At 43.8% G+C, this 19568-nt stretch overlaps 1 long non-coding RNA gene across 4 annotated transcripts; it reads right to left on the minus strand.

Moving 5' to 3' along the window:
• Window positions 1-1366: 1366 nt before the first annotated feature.
• LOC144319020 (uncharacterized) lies at window positions 1367-7607 on the minus strand. 4 transcript variants are annotated; one of them, XR_013384948.1, is made up of 2 exons: window positions 7096-7607; window positions 1367-1571 (listed from the first exon to the last, which is right to left on the minus strand). It is a non-coding gene; the product is annotated as an uncharacterized LOC144319020 (long non-coding RNA). The 4 variants fall into 4 exon arrangements; XR_013384946.1 differs by lacking the exon at window positions 7096-7607 and adding an exon at window positions 4331-6987; XR_013384945.1 differs by lacking the exon at window positions 7096-7607 and adding an exon at window positions 4268-6987.
• Window positions 7608-19568: the final 11961 nt, after the last annotated feature.

Raw genomic sequence — 19568 nt, forward strand, 5'->3', positions numbered from 1 at the left:
CCTTCACCTCACTCATGCTCTCTCTTTCTCTCTCAAATAAAATAAATGAAATACTTTTAAAAAGTCAATTTCCTTTGTGCTTCATCAAAATGGGTTTCTAAAATGCTTTTCTTGGGGCACCTGGGTGGCTCTGTTGGTTAAGAGTCTGATCCTTGCTTTTGGCTCACATCATGATCTTGGGGTCATGAGATGAAGCCCTGCATCGGGCTCCACACTCAGCAGGGATTCTGCTTGAGATTCTCTCTCTCTCTCTCTCTCTGCTGTTCCTCAAAGCATGCCCTGTCTCTTTCTCTCTCTCTCAAATAAATAAGCCTTTTTAAAAATAAATAAAATGCCTTTCCTGCCAACTTATAGCAGCTATGGAGAAGGAATTTGAGTATTACTAGAAAAAAAAAATGACAAAAATGAGGTTTCAGCCACCCTAGTTGGATATTTTCAAGAACTAGAATTTCTAGAATGTGCTGTTATTAGCTCAGAAAACACTACTAGCCCTACAAAGAGTTATCATCAAGTACTACACAAGCCACTTTGGCAACAGCTGCCTAGCCCATGTCTACAGAAATTGTCCTGATGCCCTACACAGAGAAGGTGCTCAAAAATAAAAGACAAATGGAAATTAGCTCTTGGGTCCATATTAGTATGAGTTAATATTGAGCTATAAAAAAATAATTAAAATCTGTCCCTGCATTACTATCCATTACTGCTTATCTAATTGCTGCTGGAATCTACAAGAGGAGACTGGTCTTAAAAACCTCTTATCTCATAAAGGTATTTGTAATAGAAAAGTGAATGATGGGAACCAGGAGACAAAAAGAGAGACGGTCAGATTTAGTCAAAACCAAAGGATATTCTTTATGACACTAGAGCTACAAGTAGCTCTTGAGACATTTAACAAATCCCAATGACCGGGATTTGTTGAATACAGAGAGGTTTGAAATGGGAGGCCTAGGACCAGGGAAAGTCTGTGGCAATGATTCCCATGAGAGATGATAAAGAGTGAACTAATAAGCCAGTGGCAGGGAGAAGAGCCATCAGGTGGGGGATGCTAACAGGAAAGTTTCATTGGGTAGACTCAACAGGAGATGACAACGGGAATGAAGGGAGAGGGCAAGCAGCTGAGCAAGCCTGTAGGAGACAGTGTCTTCATTAGCACAGTTGTGTAGCCATTAGATCTGCAGCCAGATGTGGTCTTGGGGGTATGCCACTGTCCCCCATCATGTCAGCACAGCCTGCAGGCCTCAGCTGGTTGAGCTGCAACCCTGGTTTCTTAGCAACTGTGGCCTTATCCCTGCCCACAAGGCCCTCTGTAGATCCCAGGCAGGGCTGGGGAGGGTTGAGCTGGCCACTTCCAGGCTCATGGGAAGGATTCGGTGGGTTTCATTGTTTCCTGAAGACCAACCTGCAGAAGAAGGTAATGCACGTTGCCTGGGAAAGCAGATCCACAGCCTTCAGGAAGTGGATGCTGACATCACAGAGCTCCACCCTCCTCCAGAATCCTCATTACTTGAAAATATCCACCATTTGGGAGTTGGGAAAACTGCGTTGTGACCAGGGCCTGCCTGGCCAGATGTCTTCAAAGGGAGATCATAAAAAAAAAAAAAAAAAGGAGATCATCAAATTAGCAGCCTCCTTGTCTGCCACAATTACATTACTCCTTCCCATCCCTAATCAAATCTCATCAGACCTTAGCATGCCACCCTTTCCCTGATGGAGTATGAGGAAACCAAGCTGCAAAATGGTGGTACAGGAGGGCAAGCCCCAGTTGGGAGACCATGAAGAGATCAGGGAGGTAGGGAAACCTCTCTGAGCCTCAGTTTCGAAGGTTTCCAAGATCTGAAAATGGTTCTAAATAATTCACGTGTCCCACAGGATTATTGGACAGATGACATGTCATCTGTCAGTGGGCCCACGAGACACTCTGAAGAGAGATCCAGTGTTTCTACCATCACCAGCCTCCCAGATGTTCCTCCAGCTTCCAGCATCCTGAAACAGGGTCACCCTTCCCAACAATGTTCACATAGAACAGCTCAAACCATCACCCCACCTTTTGTGTTGAACTTAACGAGCATGCCCGGTGGTTCTGAGGATACTCTGCAGCATACACTTGGGTTCACCCCATCACTTCCTAGAAAGCATTTCTGCTTCTGTAGAATGGGCTGATTCTGGAAATCTCCTAGGACATTGGACGTTAGATGTCCAGCCCTCTCATTTCCCTATCATTCATCCAGGCTGTGCTGGAGGGTGGGGGACGTGCCCCGCATTAGAACCAAATATCCATCAAGGCATTTTTTCTAAACAATAGAACTTTCCAATCCCTGAGATTGATTACACCATTTCTTTGGAAAGCAAGAGAAGCTCTCTGCAGCCAGCTTTTGTTGAAGATCACAATAAAGTTCCCTGCTGCTCTACTGTACTGACGTCAAAGCATTTTGTGAGATCTCTCCCCTGGCATACTCTCCTGCCATGGTTAACCACCATGCTCGCCTAGAGTCACATTATGGCAAAACAGCAGAACACCACAACAGAGAGCTTCCCTAGGGTAGATCCCTTCTTGGTTACCCAAGGAAGCTGGGGCTCCGGGAGGGGATATGACTTGCTCCAAGGGGCTCGGAACATGGTGGCCAGCCAGTGATGGCCAGCACGGTGTCCACACTGTTTCTCTGGTGATTTCCACACTGGAGTGTGCACATCAGAAACGCCTGGGGCAGGCCTATCACCAGAGATGCTGATTCAGTGAGTGTGAATTGCTTATGGGGCTTCCACTGCAAATAATAGAAATTCCAACTCAATAAAAAAGCTTATTATCTCACATAGCAGAAGTCCGCAGAGAAGTCAGGCCCCAGGGCGGCTTGGTTCAGCTGCTCAGAGGTGTCATGAGGATCCCAGGCTCTGTCTCTTCCCTCTGCTCGGTGGGGGTTGGCTTTCCACACTCAGAATCAACAGCAGCCAGAGGACAGAGAGATACTATTTCTTCTCCTGCCTTTTCTTAGGAAAGAGGAAACTTCCCTGGAGCTTTCAGCAGGCTTCCCTTTACCTCTCACTGGACCACATTGGGTCCAATGCCCCTTCTTGAAGCAATCACAGGCAGCAAAATACAAATTCCCTGAGAGAAGTCAAATTTCACCAGATTCGTTTTCCTAGCGTTTTAAGATGGCATGGGCGGAGAGGCATACGACTGAACCACAAAATCTGGACTCTGTTAGGAAAGAGAAAAGGGCTAGAGCAGAGCCGAGATGGATGCTAGATAAACAGGAGTGTCCACTTGCAAGGGTCTAGGGTCAGACCCAAAGATGTGCCTTCTGGAAGCTTCCAGATGATTCTAAAGTACACGGTTCATGAACCACACTCAGAGAACCGTGGCCCACATGGTGCTGCCTATATAAACACTCACTCACATTCATGCCTTCACCCCAAACCAGAGGTAGAAATCCCAGGAACCTCCAAAGGCTCATCTCATGAGAGAATTTTTGAAGTCTCAAAACTTTTAGGTTCTATTGCTCAGGACAAACCACCTCTTAGGGGCATTTCCGTTTCTCAGAATGACCCTTTCTCCCAGTTTCCTTTTCTCAATTCCAGTTCTACTGACAGCTGCAAATCTGTTTCCACATTTCTCATGTAAAACCAAGAGTAATCACGAAAACAAAACAAAACAAAACAAACAAACAAAAAACCCAGCAGTAATCACAGGAGTAAATCAATGGCTTTGCTGGCATGCCCAAGTTCTGCCTCCCGCCTTATAAATTCTTTTAGTTACTATCTTGGCTTCGTGAAAATGAAGACACCTGATGACATAATTTTAGGAGCTGAGGCAACCACCGCTGCATTGTTTTCTAAGTTACAAGGAAAGTCCTTTTGGTCCCCAGGGGCCAGAGGGAGGACATGCCCTTCAGGATGACGTCAGGGTTCAGTTGGTTATATATCAGACCCCCTCACACCTACCTCCCCAGTCTGGGTCACAGAACCTACTGTCATCACAGTAAGCGCTGTGTTTTGAACTTACCTATTTATATGTTTGTCTAGATTTGGGGCTCAGTGAGGGCAATCACCATGACTTTCTGCCCTTCTGGCCTTTTTAACAATTTTGCCCTCTTCTCAGGATGCTCTTCCCCGAACCCCCTTCTCACGGTTCACTCTCCTGGCCATTTCCAAAACACTTTAGAGCACTTATTTGGAGTCGATTTCCTCCAGGAAGCCTTCCCAGATCCCCAAATGCTAGCAAGCCTTTTTGGTTCTTCCAATACACCTTATACGTGTGTTTAACGCTTACCTCACCAGACTGTCATTCCCCTGCTCTCTGTGTCCCTCCCAGACATTTAAATTCGTTTCAAACCTGTTACAAAATCAATGATTTCTGTGAATTCCTGATTTCTTCCTGCTTCTCTGTGGCCCTGGGTCACACCTATGCTGGTGCCTCTGTTTTAGCTCTAAGACTATTGCATTAGGTCACAAACAGTCCCAGAAACAGGGACTTTCAGTGTGAGTCCTCATGATCCTCATAATCAGAAAATTCTGGGCAGCACGGACTCAGATCTGGCCCCTGGATTTCATTTTCATGCTGAGAACTCTCCCAGGGGCCACAGAAGTCTCAGGAAATGCCACATTATTTTTTCATCTCAACCCCGGAAAAGACATCATCATCATCATCATCATCATCATCATCATCATCATCATTATTATTATTACAGTACTTTACAAAAGAGCAAGATGTTTAAATGAGCAATAAATTATACATGTGGATCAAGATACAACTGCAGGGATTTTCATAGCGACATTCTCTACAATAAACATTGAAATCAACCTAAATGTCCACCAATAGGGAACTGGTTAAATATTGTATATTTTAACCACACAGTGGAATTTTAAGCAGCCATTAAAATTGATGAGGTATTTCTAAATTTGTTGACCCAGAAAAAGGACCATGGCATAATGTGGAGTTAAAAAGCAGGTTACAGAATAAGACAACAAGCACGATGTGATCTCATTTGCATGGAAGTATGTGGGGGTGTATGTGTGTGAGAGAGAGAGCGAGCGAGAGACAGAGAGGGAATGTGTATTTAGAAATATCCGGGAGAATATTTATCAAAATGTTAACAGTGGTTATCTCTGGGTAGTGGGATTTTGGAAGGTTTTTTTTTTTTCTCTCTCTCTTTCCTCTTTCATATATATATATATGCACATATCCCCCAGTACTGAGTGAATCTTATTTTTATTACAAGCATATGTTTTTACAGTGGGGGAGGGCTCCTTCCTGGCTTTTGCAACTTTCAAGGAAAGCCTTAAACAGGAGCAGGAGCCAAGACTACCCCCTCCTTGACTCATAATGGGAAAAGAGAAAGGGGTCATGAGCTGACTGGCTATAAGTGAGCTGGGCTTCCTTTTTTAAACATTTTGTGCCTGCAGCCTAGAGCCACTCTCTCTGCTCAAAAGAATCTGAAACTGCAGACCCCCTCCTGGCCCCCAGTGGGGGCATTTACTCCAATTACCCACTCCCCTGATGCCTGTCTGCTCCCACAGAGCAGAGATTTTCAATAACATCTAGAAATTTCCAGAAGGATCCGAGGTGTGGTTTTGTTTTGTTTTAAAGATTTTATTTATTTACTTATTCATGAGACACACAGAGAGAGAGGCAGAAACACAGGCAGAGGGAGAAGTAGGCTCCTCGCAGGGAGCCCAATGTGGGACTCGATCCCAGGACCCCAGGATCATGACCTGAGCCAAAGGCAGATGCTCAACCACTGAGCCACCCAGGCATCCCTGGAAGGATCCATGGTTAGCCAAGCCATCTTCCCATGAAGGTTCCACCAAAAGGAAGGGTCCCCTCCCCTGATATCAATACTGTGGCTGTCAGACTCCTTCGAAAGTCTTCAGACATCATCCCTTATTTTGCCACCCGCGGGGAAATTCTGGTTTAGAACCATTGGTCTCCTCTAATCCGGGGCCTTCCGGAAGAATACAGCTCAAAAGCCCACCCACCGCCATCCCAAACCATTTAAGCACAACAGGACGGTGATGGAGACTAGGGAAAAGCATGAAAAAGTCCTTTAGAGATGTTTGGGGCCTGGAGCCAGCAGCACTGAAATGCTCACTGACTTAAATGGAATTCTGCAGCAGTTCCAGGGGGTTGGCCTTGAAAACACTGCTAATTAAGCGGGGCCAGGGAAAGGTGCAGGATCTGTAAGGCACGGAAACTAGGATCTGAAGAGGTAAACGCTGTTCTGCGGGCAAGTACCAAAGGCGTGGGTGAAACCACTTAGAAACCCAAAAGGTGAGCCACCAGAGCATAACTTCAGTAAAACCTTTGCTCTTTCAAGTTGCAAGGACAAACATGAGGGCACTAGCGTGAGCCAAAGCTGCAAGCCATCCTTGATAACTGCTTTCCCACACCCCTCCCTTCAGACAATCTGCAAAACCTCTTGGCTCCGTCTTGACCGTAGATTACAAATCCATTGCACCTCCAGGCAAAGCTCACCAGGGAAACAGAACCAGTGGGATGTATAGACCATGGGTTGGGGAAGTCATTTAAACTGTGTGTCCAGGGCAGCCCCCGTGGCACAGCGGTTTAGCGCCGCCTGCAGCCCACGGTGTGATCCTGGAGACCCTGGATTGAGTCCCACATCAGGCTCTCTGCATGGAGCCTGCTTTCCCCTCTGCCTGTGTCTCTGCCTCTCTTTCTGTGTCTCTATGAATAAATAAAATCTTTAAAAATAAATAAATAAATAAATAAATAAATAAATAAATAAATAAATAACCGTGTGTCCATAGGGATGCCTGGGGGGCTCAGTAGTTGAGTGTCTGCCTTCGGCTCAGAGCGTGATCCCGGATTTCCAGGGATCAAGTCTCACATCAGGTTCCCAACATGTAGCCTGCTTCTCCTCCCTCTGCCTGTCTCTCTCTGTCTCTCTCTCTCTCTCTGTGTGTGTGTGTGTGTGTGTGTGTGTGAGATGAATAAATAAATAAAATCTTTAAAAATAAATAAATAAATAAATAAATAAATAAATAAATAAATAAATAAACAAACTGTGTGTCCATAGGCTGGCCAGTCAGATGCAGCCACAGGAGTGAACAGGAGGAGAGTACTTGTAGAATAATATTTACTAGATGCACAGATTCTAGAGAGGGAGTCTTCACCGCATCCAGTGCAGAGGGCCACGGGGGCGAAAACAGCAGGCAGCAGCAAGGGAGGAGCTCAGGTCAAGGTTTCCATTAGAAAGGCAAGGCAAGACGTGGCTAGCGGCTCAGGATTGCCTAGTTGGAATCATTGCGGCAGGCTTTGGGCTCCAGGGTGGCCTCCAGCTGCCTGGTACCTGCCCTGGGATGATTCAAGCAGAGGAAGAGTCTCCTGGGGAGTGAAGGCTGGATGCAGGAATCCGTCTGGCTGTGCATTGGTGAGTTTGCGTATCAAAGGTGTGCTTCCCCTGCTGGGCCCTTTGCCAGATTTAGCTCAAAGGGGCAGTCTCTCCCCAGCCAGAAAGATTTTTTTAAGGTATCAAAACGTAACAACAAACAGAAAATTTAAAAATATATGTACAGCAGAGATAAAAATAGAGATCTCTATCTAGCTATCTATACATGGGCATGTAGCTATGTGTACATATGTGTGTCACTCGTCAAATGTCATTGGTGCTGAGCTTGAGAAACCCTGGTCTATGTCATTTAGAATCATGTGATATCACAATGACAGAAGCCGTTCCAGACCTCATGTACTCACAGAGAAAATAAAAGGGAGGGTCTTTCTCTGAGTACTCTAGCACATGTCTAAGGATTCACTTTCCCCAGGGACGCATCCCTACTCAAATCGTCATCGTGGCTAGTAGTATGTGACTTGCTAATTCGGCACACAGGCAGCAGAGCCCACCCACCATGGCAAGAGTCAACCCTATCTAAATCACCTGGCTGAGAATGGTAGAGAGTGAATTTGGCCAAGGAATGCCAAAGTACTTTTTGTTATGATGGCAAATGATGCTGGGAAGGCAGCCAGCAAATGTCCCTGGGATAGGGGGGAGCAGTCCAGCCATGGACTACATTTCCCACCATGCCTTGTATAGAGGTTGGACACTCCAAGGATCATAATTGGTTTTCACCAATGCAATGAAAACCAAAGTGGAAGTGGAAGGCCCCAAGGCCACAAGATAGAAGGAGGCCGCTCCCCCCAGTTCACCATGTGGAAGGCTACCTGCCCCCTGAGAATACCCACACTAGACTCCTATATAAGCTAAAAAATTTTTAGTGAACCATCAATATTTATGGTTTTTGTTACCGTTAAAGCAGCTAGGACCACCCTAATACATGCCCTAAAAGTCTATATTATTATTCAAGGTTTTGGGTCCCAATTCTCCAATGTATGAATGTGTGTGCATGAGTGTATGAGTGTGTGTGTGCGCCCATGTGCGTGTAGGCTTCCGCACACTGACTAGCTGGAATTCAGGAATTCAACCCCATTCAACTCAATTCTGACACAATCTACCCAGAGATCAGTTTCCACAGGTAAAGGTCTCAGTTCCACAAAACTCCTCTCAACCTCAGAAGCCAATCACTACACCAGGTTGTTACCTGTATTTCTGACCAACTGCCTACAAAACAGAGGGACTCAGGACCCTCTCCTCAGGTTCAATTAATTTGCTAGCATGACTCAAAGAACTCAGAGAACATTCTACTTACTAATCCAGGAACAAACCAAGACAAAAGAGACCTGGAGAACCAAGTACTCGGGAAAACGCACACCTCTCAGGGAATCCACCTGTGCTCACCAACCTAGAAGCTCTCCAAAACCTGTCCAAATATGGAGGTTTCTTTAGATGGGTATGGTATGGTTGATTAAATTACCAGCCCTGGGGCCCTTGGCGATTGATTCGGCCTTCAGCTCGTCTTCTCTCTGGGGGATGTCAAGGCATGGGATTGAAAATTCCAATCCCGGGAATCACAGGTTGCCTCTTTTGGGAACCACCTCCATCTTTAGGTCTTTCCAGAGAACCTCATTAACATTAACAAAGGACACTTCCATCACTCTCCAGATTTAGGAAATTCCAAGGGTTTGGAGAGCTACTAGCTAGGAATTATGGTGACAAATAGATGTAAGACATATATATCTGATTCTTCAGATGACCAAAATATATTTCCTGTAAACCACGGTATCACAATTACTTTTTACATAAGTAATAATATATATATTTTAAATCTAGTCCTTTTTGGGAGAAAAAAAGTCATGAGCTTATTCTTCCTAATTTGTATATGCATGATAGGAAACTATAAAACAAGTCACCATTAGTGGGCTAGCAGGAAAAAAGCCATGAAGCTTTGAAAAAAGCCTAGTCTTAAATCCACCACGTGTACAAATCTAGGGAGGGTGGGTGGGAGGCTTCAAATACTGCATTCTGAAGATTCTCAGATCAAAGGACCCGACTCCTATCTAGGAGATTAAAGACCATCTGATCGACAGATAAAGCACTCACCTCCTAGGTGAGAGATTTATAAAAACAATAATGTCTCCTTTTATTTTTTATTTCAAATAGCTATGTTCCCAGAAGAGTCATGTATTCCTTCTCTTTTTTCAGGTATTCAGTAACCATTTCGTGAACCCCCACCATGTGCTGTGTAGAGTTGGGTGTAAGGGATGCAATGGTGGATGAGTAGAACCCTTCCTCTCAAAGAGCTTATAGGTTTGGGACTTGGGTGGGCTAATAAACAGGCAACCACCAAAAAATTAAAAAATAAAAATAAAACAGAAAGAGATATGCTGTGGTTGAAAGATTCGAAAACACACAAGCAGGACATGGAACCCAGTCTTAGAGGGCAGAGACTGTTGAATCCCTGCAAATAGTCCACTCCCCCCTCCCCGCCTACATTTCCCAGCTTCCTCTGCAGTTGGGCGGGGGTCACGTGTCTACTTCTGACCAATGGACTGTGAATGAGAGTAACTCACGTCACTTCCGGGCTGAGGCCACCGGGAGGGTTTCTGCCTCCCTCCTCGGCCCTAGAGCTCAGCAGGGAAGGTCGAGTATCAGGTCGACGGAGGTGTTCCTCCAAGAGTGGCCCAGCCGGGGAGAAACAGGCCCTGCCAAGCTTTGGAGGTGGCTGCCTGGAAGTCAAATTCGAATTAAAAAGATCCAGTTGGGCAGCCCGGGTGGTTCAGCGGTTTAGCGCTACCTTCAGCCCAGGGCGTGACTCCGGGATTTTGGGATCGAGGCCCGCATCGGGCTCCTTGCATAGAGCCCGCTTCTCCCTCTGCCTGTGCCTCTGCCCCCCCGCCCCTCTTTCTCTGTGTCTCTCATGAATAAATAAATAAAATCCTTTTTTAAAAATCCAATGTTTTTTTATGATTCGTTTACATCGGAGTTTTAGAAACTTCACCGCATCCATTTCTTCACATTCGATGGCAATGTGACCACCTTTCCATTTGGAGCTTCTCCCTTTAATTGTACCCCACATTCTGCTTGAAGCAGCCAGGAAATAAATCCGGGAGGGTCCCCCCTGGCTGCTGCTTAAATGAACATTTTAATGCAACACTCTTCAAAAGAGACACAGCCTCAGAGCTCTCCTGGAAGTCTGCGCTTCTGTGTCGGCATTACTAAATTCCCACTTCTGCAGAATAAGCCTTTTTCTTTACTTTTCAACCGTGCTGGAAATGGTCTGCTTTAAACCGCTTAGTGATACGGGCTGCTTGGGCCCGTCCACCGCAGCCCCCCTGGAGCTCGCCTCCCCGAAGGTACCACAGCAAAGCCCTATGCAAAAACCCACCAACAGTCACCCAGGGGGCTTCCTGCAAGAACCCCATGGATTCTTGGCCCACGGATAATCAGTGTGAGGAGCCGAGGGGTGGAGCTTTTTTACCTGGGGCCAGTGTCCATGGAATTTCCAATATTTATCTATCTATCTATCTATCTATCTATCTATCTATCTATCTATCGTAAGAAGCACTTCCAAGCCAGTGATAAGTGGAAGGAGAGGGAAGGTCGATTCACAGTAGGTTCACGTGTGGAAATTCAAGTCCCAGTTCTCAAGAAAAATATTTTCGACCCCAGTTGCCAGAGCAAAGGGATCCTTCTCATCATCTGCCACACCAATAAAAAAGAAAAGTGAAGCAGGGGCTCTGGGCTGCCATTTGGAACTGAAATAATTCTCGAGATGAAGCAGCAGAGAAGCTGGGCATATTCTGCAGTTCTAAAAGTAGCCGTAGATGAAAAAGAACAATTTAGCAGAGTCATATAGGGGAGAGGGCACAAGCACTATGGTGCAATGGACCTGAGTTCACATCCTGGGTCCTCTCTGACCTCAGTCTCCTCTTCTGTAAAATGGGGTAGCATCACCTACCTTGCACTGTTGTCCTGAGGGCTAAGACAGATAACGTGTCCAAACAATGCTGTTGCCAAGCAGCTTCTAGAAGCTGCACATACACTAGCTTGTTTAATCTTCACTCGAACACTGTGAAGCAGGTGCAATCGATATCCCAATTTTGCAGATGTGAAAATTTAACAGAGAAGTCCAAGGGCTCACCAGAGACCACAGGACTGTGGATAGGATTCAAACACGGACAGTCTGGCTCCCAAGTTCATGCTATTAGTTGTGCAGCATGTAGCTAAGTGTTCAAATTAGCAGAAATAATGTAGTGTTAAGTCGCAGGGACATTGGTAGGGAACATTTGTAAAGCCCCACAGTAAATGTTCTATAGGCAACTCATCCAATCCTCACAATACCCGGGTCACGGGAGGATCATTACTCTGTGTTACTGATGAAGAGGAGCATAAGCAAAGGCACAGAGGCTTGAAACAGTGTGGGGACAAAACTTGGAGATTGCCTTCTTTTTCCAGTACAGCTTTGGAGTACCTGCTAAAATCTTTGCCACCAGAACATTCTAAAGCTCCAGTCATGAGAGCCCTGTTGCACTGTAAGTAAACTGGTCTGTAGAGAGAAGGAGGAAACTGTGTGAATAACAAAGAGCTTACCCCTACCCTAGAACTTTCCAACTCCAGTTTCCTAGAGGCTCTGGTGTACCTCATTTTCCGTCTTTGGACATTGATAAAATGGCCTGTTGTATCCTTCCAATAAACCACTTCTCTTTAATTTGAGTTTCTAATTCCAGCAACTAAATGATTTCTGTCTATATTACAGCATAATTGCTGCCAGTGATTATCCCCACATTTCAGACAAAGATGTGGTTGACCACAAATGCTTTAGACCTAACCATTCCAAACTTACTGATGTAAAAGTTATTGTGTATGGTGTATACTCCAGAGGATTGAAAACAGGTATTCAAACACATGCAGGTACATGCACGTTGATAGCAGCACTATTCACATTAGCTGAAAGGTGAATACAGCCCAAATGCCCTTCGATGGATGAACAGAAAAACAAAATGTGATATTTGCCTATAATGGAATATTATTTAGACATAAAAAAAAGTCCTGATAGAAGGGACTTTCTGGACGAACCTTGAAAACATGCCAGTGAAAGATGCCAGATACATAAGGTGATAAATTATAGAATTTAATTTTTATTTATTTATTTTTTTAATATTTTATTTATTTATTCATGAGAGACACAGAGAGAGAGAGGCAGAGACACAGGCAGAGGGAGAAGCAGGCTCCCCATGGGGAGCCTGATACAGGACTCAATCCTAGGACCCCAGGATCACAACTTGAGCCAAAGGCAGATGTTCAACCACTGAGCCACCCAGGTGCCCCTGTATAACTTAATTTTCATATGAAATATCTGGAACAGGAACACCTGGGTGGCTCAGTCAGTTGGGAAACTGACTTCTGCTCAGGTCATGATTCTGGGATCAAGCCCCACATCTGGCTCCCTGCTCAGTGGGGAGTCTGCTTCTCCCTATCTCTCGCCTTCTTCCTCTCCACCTGCTTGTGCTCGTTCACTCATTCTCAAATGAATAAATAAAATCTTTTTAAAAAGAAAAAAGAAATATCCAGAAGAGGCAAATCCATAGAGATAGTAGAATAATGGTTGCAAGGGTCTAAGGGAAGGGGGTAATGGGGAGTACCTGCTAATGAGTACGAGGTTTTGTTGTTGGTTATGGAAATGTATGCAACTAAGAAGAGATAGTGGTTGTACAACATTGTGAATATAATAAATGACATTGAACTATTTACCTCTAAGTGGTTAATTTTATGTTATATGAATTTAGCCTTAACACATTTTTTGAAAGTTATCATTTATGCATATCCTGCAATCCAACAGTTCCACTTCTGGATGCATTTCTTTAAAACAAAATAAAGGTATAAGGGTGTTTTATTTAAACACTGTTTACAATAGCAAAATATATGGGAAAAGAAAAATGCTTATCATGACAGGGGTGGCTAAATGTGGTTCAGTCATACAATGGTTAAAATCGCACATAGTAGTCAAAAATAATGAACCAGATCTCTATTATCACATGGAGCAGTTGTGAAAACATATTGAGTGAGAAAAGAAGTTGTAGAACCATACACACACAATGGTGTCATTCATAAAATTACTTAAAACTCATTAAAGTGTATGTAGATGTGTTAGCTACAAGCTTTAAAAAATGTCAATCAGGTGAGGATGTGGAGAAAGAGGAACGCTCTTGCACTATTGGGAAATGCAAGCTGGTGCAGCCACTCTGGAAAACAGTATGGAGGTTCCTCAAAAAGTTGAAAATAGAGCTACCTACAACCCAGGAATTGCACTACTAAGTATTTACCCCAAAGATACAAATGTAGTGTTCTGAAGTGGCACCTGCACCCCAATGTTTATAGCAGCAATGTCCACAATATCAAACTATGAAAGAACCCAGATGTCCATTGACAGATGAATGGATAAAGATACACACACACACACACACACACAATGGAACACTACTCAGCCATCAAAAAAATGAAATCTTGCCATTTGCAATGATGTGGATGGAACTAGAGGGTATTAGGCTAAGCAAAATATGTCAATCAGAGAATGGCAATTATCATATGATCTCACTCATATGTGGAATTTTAAAAAAATAACAGGTTGTGCCTGGGTGGCTCAGTGGTTGAGCGTCTGCATTTGGGTCAGGTAGTGATGCTGGGATCCTGGGATCAAGTCCCGCATCAGGTTCCCCACAGGCAACCTGCTTCTCCCTCTGCCTGTGTCTCTGCCTCTCTCTCTCTCTCTCTCTCTCTCTCTCTGTGTGTGTCTCTCATGAATAAATAAATAAAATCTTTTAAAAACTAAACAAAAAACATAACAGAGGAGCTTAGGGGAAGAGAGGGAAAAATAAAGCAAGACAAAATCAGAGAGGGAGACAAACCATAACTCTTAATCATAGGAAACAAACTCAAGGTCACTGGAGGGGAGAGGGGTGGGGGTGTGGGGTAACTGGGTGATGGGCATTAAGGAGGGCATATGATGGAATGAGCATGGGTGTTATATAAGATTGATGAATCACTGACCTCTACCTCTGAAACCAATAATACATTTTATGTTAATTAGTTGAATTTAAATTTAAAAAATGAAACAAAAAAACTAAAGAGAAGGGATTAAGGTGTTGAAAATAAATAAATAAATATTTTAAAATCTCAATCAGGAGCATTTTAACTTTATGGAAATGATTGCCTCTTATGAGCAAAGAGGGAATGAGAAAGAAGGGGATGTATGTCCTAGTTTGGATTCTTCTGAAAACAGAGCCTAAAATATGGAGTTTTTTTGAGTGGCAATTGCAGGAAGTGAGGAAAGAAAGGCAGGGGAGAAAAGCCCATAAGGCCTGTGTTAACCAGAGGGTTTGCTGTGGCAGCTCCATCTCATCCAAGACCCTGTGAAATGTCACAAAGGAGTGTGCCTCAGAATAGATACACCAAGGGACAAGGGACAAGGAATCAGAGATACTTGTTTTCCCAATTCCCATCTGTCACTGTTGGAGGGATGACCTCTGGGCATTGCTTCTCCAGGCCCTTTTGGATTGCCTTGTGGACGGAGAGCAAATTCCCTGGCCATGAGAGGAAGGCCTCCTCCTCCAGAGAAGCCGGGAGATACAGGCTTTTGAGGTTCGTGCCCTCAGGATGCACAAAAACTGTCCATTGTAGCGGGAAGGGGCCTCAGACCGGTTCAGGGATGTGACACAGGGCATTCCTGTGTGCTCCAGGGGAATTACTTCATCGGCAACATAAATACCTAGGGGAAATATGATAAAATATTATTATTTGTTCATTCCACCCAAAAGGCATATGGGTGATTGTTATACCTTCTGCTGCTATTTCATGTTTTTCTGTATTTTGTCTACTTTTGTCTTTTTCTATATTTTTCTTTTAATTTTATTATTTTCACAATGTTGTGCAAACTTCATCACTATTTCTTTTTTTTTTTTTTTTAAGATTTTCTTTATTTATTCATGAGAAACACAGAAAGAGAGGCAGAGACATAGGCAGAGGGAGAAGCAGACTCCCTGTGGGGAGCCTGATGCAGGACTTGATCCCAGGCCCTGGGATCACAGCCTGAGCTGAAGGCAGATGCTCAATTGCTGAGCCACCCAGGCGTCCCAAACTTCATCACTACTTCTAAAACATTTTTATCACCCTAAAGAAAAAACACACCCATTAAGCAATAGTTCCTTATTCCCCCTTTCCCTTGGTAAGCTAATCTACCTGCTATTTCTATGAATTTGCCTGGTCTAAATATTTCATACAAGTGGAGGTCATATTGTATTTATCTTTTTGTGTTGGCTTTTTTCACTTAGCCCAGTGTTTTCATCCATGCTATAGCATGTGTCAGAACAATATTCCTTTTATGACCAAATAAAATTCCTTTATATATACACCACATTTTGTTTATCCATTCATCTGGTGATGAGCAGTTGGGTGGCTTCCACCTTTTGGCTATTGTGAATAATGCTGCAGTAAACATTGGCATACAACTATCCGTTTGAGTCCCTGTCTTCAGTTCTTTGGAGTAATTACCTATAAATGGCATCACCAGATCACAGGGTAACTCTATGCATACTTGGTTGAGGAACCACCATACCATTTTCTGCAGCAGCTGCAATATTTTACATTCCCACCAGTAAAACACAAGGTTCCATAGTCTCTGCATCCTTGCCAACACCTGTTGTTTCCCTTTTCTTCATAAAAGCCATCTAATAGGTGTGAAGTTGCATTTCCTTGTTGCTTGGATTGACATTTCCCTATTGACGACTTTGAACATCTTTTATATGCCATGTTGATGTCTTAGTTAGAGAAATGCGTATGCAAGCTTTCTGTATTTTTAAAACTTTTTCAAAATAAAAACATAAGGTTTCGCAGCATACCATGGCGCCTGTTGCTTGAATAAAACTGCCACCTTTTTCAGGAAAGTTACTTTCCTGATATTTCTGACAATCAAAGTTTCACTCAACTTCATGTCTCAGCAAATTTCAGCCCCAACTGTATCATCCATTCCCTTGGTCAGCAAGTTCCCTGAGAACACTTTTGCAAAGCTTCTTTTCAATATCTGAGATGACAGGCAAATCCAACTTTGGGCAAAGGTCCAAGAAGTCACACTCCAGGAGGCAGGAACTAACGTAAAATCAAGTTGTCAGCTTGTCCTTCATTCTGGACTAAAAAGACATTGGGGATTTGGGCTTTTTCCTTTGGTTTTTAAATAGAAAAAAAATCATCTTTTCTCACACCATAATCACAGAACCAAAAGTAGGGAAGAGAAAGATTCAAAAAAAGGAGGGAGTATTCACTCCCCCAAATGGACAAAGGCATCAATTTTAGTTTATATCCAATCTCAAGTCCTCTGAAAGATATCAAAGTTTATAGTAGAACCATTCTCTTCACTAGAGTTTGTAGCTAACCAATTTTTCCCTCTGTTGACATGTCTATTGTCTCACATTCTATGGGAATAATGAGCTTCATTCAATAGCCTCCAGTGTTTCCTTTCCCTAGTTGTAAGTTCTTTCTATTCTTTTTCCCCAAGCCCCTGGCTTTCTTCCAAACACTTTCTATATCTTCTACCTCGTATTCAGTGGGAGGCGACTCCATGTGCTTGGATCCAGAGTTTGGAGAGCAGATCATCAGGTGGGAGAGCCAAGGGTTATAGACTGGCCTTTGGTCATTTAATATAATTTTATTGCTGTTGACCTCTCTGAATATTATCTCCTTTTTGTGTGTTAACAAAAGCAATCATATCACTAAAGATAGCCAAAACACTGACTTTATCTGGCTTAAACAATAAAGGCATTTTTAACACATTTCATTTAAGAGGAAGTCCAGAGGTCAAGCAGGCTTTAGAGCTGATTGATTCAGCCGCTCAATGATGTCATTAAGGACTTAGATTCTTTCCGTATCACTGCTCCACCAGCCAAGCATCAATGTCATCCTAAAGCCAGTTTCCTTCTAGCCATAAGAAAGCTATCAACTACAGACTTCACTGTAGGTATCCCACAGAAGGCAGCAAGCTTTCCCACCATTTAGGTGATGATAGAATGTTCTTCCTTCAGTCAATTGCACTAATGTGGGTGACACACTCACTCCAGTATCCAGAGGGGTGCTGAGCACTAATTACATTAAGTTCAGCTCTGGAACCAAACATTGGCAAGAGGGTTGGATTCATCATAAATGGCCTAGGCTGTACATGGCCCCTCTATGGAGCTGAGAAAGAAAGGATTTGCTGAGTAGGGGATGGGGAATAACTGGGGAAAAAAAATCAGAATTTTATTAGGAAGGAGAAAGACAACAAACACTGAGAAAAACATGGTGATAACCACTGTGTTACATATCAGACTTCTTTAAAGAAAACGTAAATATATACAACTTTTTGAAGTTTCTATTTAAGCTATATATAAGAGCATGTAAATATAAAGAAAGTCTGATACATTTTATAAGTATACGTAAGTTATATAAATATAAACCTGGTATACAGCTATTGAGCAGTTGCTTAATAGCTGGTAGTTTTTATGAGCCTGTAATAATTATCAGCATATCTTAAATTCCTATAAGACCAAGCTTCTTAAGGGCAGAAACTATTAACGAGATCTTTAGTTTTCATAATAAAAGGTCAAGTTTCCACCGGTGTATCTGGTATGAAATCATACACTACATTCCCTTTCGGGTAGCAATAAAGGGATTGGATTATTCATCCATCCACCCATCTATCCACCCTGCATCCACTCAATCAAATATTTGTGTTTTCAGGCTCCTCAGAAAGCACACAGAGGGAAGCAGGAGAAACACAGTGAAACTGGAAGTCCTCCAGGCATCCCTGGCACCCCAGTGGCTATGAAGCAGCAACCGACAGGTAGGAGTGTGGCTTAAGGGGAAAACCAGCCACCCTGGCATCTCCTCTTCACTACAACTCAGATAAGAGCCAAGAATCCCCACTGAACTTGGCTTGAGTGGACACAGGATGTAGCCCTCAGTCATCAAAATGGTGAGGACTTGTGGTCTCACCTTCAAGGGTAAGTGGGCCCTCAATCAAACAGTTTCAATTAACAATCCTTCAGGAGGGGGTCAGTCAAGGGATCAGAAGCCTGAGAGAAACCGAAGCCCAGCTTGGGCAATTACCTCTCTGCCTCTGCAATCTTCACCCACCCACCCATCCTGGCTCACCACAAACAGCAGAACAGCCTCCCACAGAACTAAGGCCAGAGCACACGCTGTGTCAGAGCCACAATCCCAAAGAAATCCGCATTGCAGCGTGTTAATACTAAGTGCATAAATACATGGAATTGGTAACTGAAGCAAGCCGTGATGGGCAAGCTTTTCTGTTCCTTCCCCACCCTGCTTCTCATCTCCTCTTGGTCCTGAACATCAGTCCTCTGTCGCGGATTCAGGCAAAAATCCTTGGGAAACTCAATAATATTTACGCATTTTGAATAAAATTTCCGCATCTTGTTAGCATAGCAATGTAAAGCAAATACAGATGAGAGCAGTGGCTCTCTGCTTGTGTGGTCATCCAAGAGCCCTCTCTCCAGCCAACCCAGTTCCTACTGCAGGGATCGGAGTGCCATCTTATGGTAAGGAATAAAAAGGACACTGCTTTTGGAGCCAGTAGCATCCTGGCGGGAGGCGGAAAGGGGCGGTGGTTCCAAAGCCACTGGTGGTTCCAGTGCACATCTTCCTGCCATCCAGGAGGAGAAGAGAAGCAAGCACTCTGGTCCATATTTCCTCTCTAAAGTTGAGCCAAATCTAGAAAAAAACAAAAACAAAAAAAAACAGAAAACAAATCCCACCACAGCTTCCTCACCCAGATTCCCAGAAACTCATCTCTTCTCGCTTTCAGGTGCTAGAAAGGTTGGATAGCTTAGAAAATATTCCTTCTTGTGTACTCAGCATACATAATCAGTGGAACGTAATCAGTGATTTGACCAAGAAACTGAGGGATTTTCTTTTTTCCAAATTGCGCTTTACTGGTAAAGATTCACCAGTGTCCCTGCTGGGACAGATGTGGCCTCCCTGGGTAGTGGTGGGAGCACATGAATGTGGAAACAAGTCTGGTGGGCAGATTCTCAGAGAATTTTTCTGGCTTTACTGGGTTTGCCCACATTATGGCATTATGCACTTCCAGGTTGTAGGAGCCAGCTTCTGCAAAATCCTGTAGAGCCCTTTACTCTTTGCAACATGGCCCCAAATCTGCCCTGGGGCTCCATC

Source organism: Canis aureus, chromosome 8 (assembly GCF_053574225.1).
Source record: "Canis aureus isolate CA01 chromosome 8, VMU_Caureus_v.1.0, whole genome shotgun sequence".
Taxonomy (NCBI): domain Eukaryota; kingdom Metazoa; phylum Chordata; class Mammalia; order Carnivora; family Canidae; genus Canis; species Canis aureus.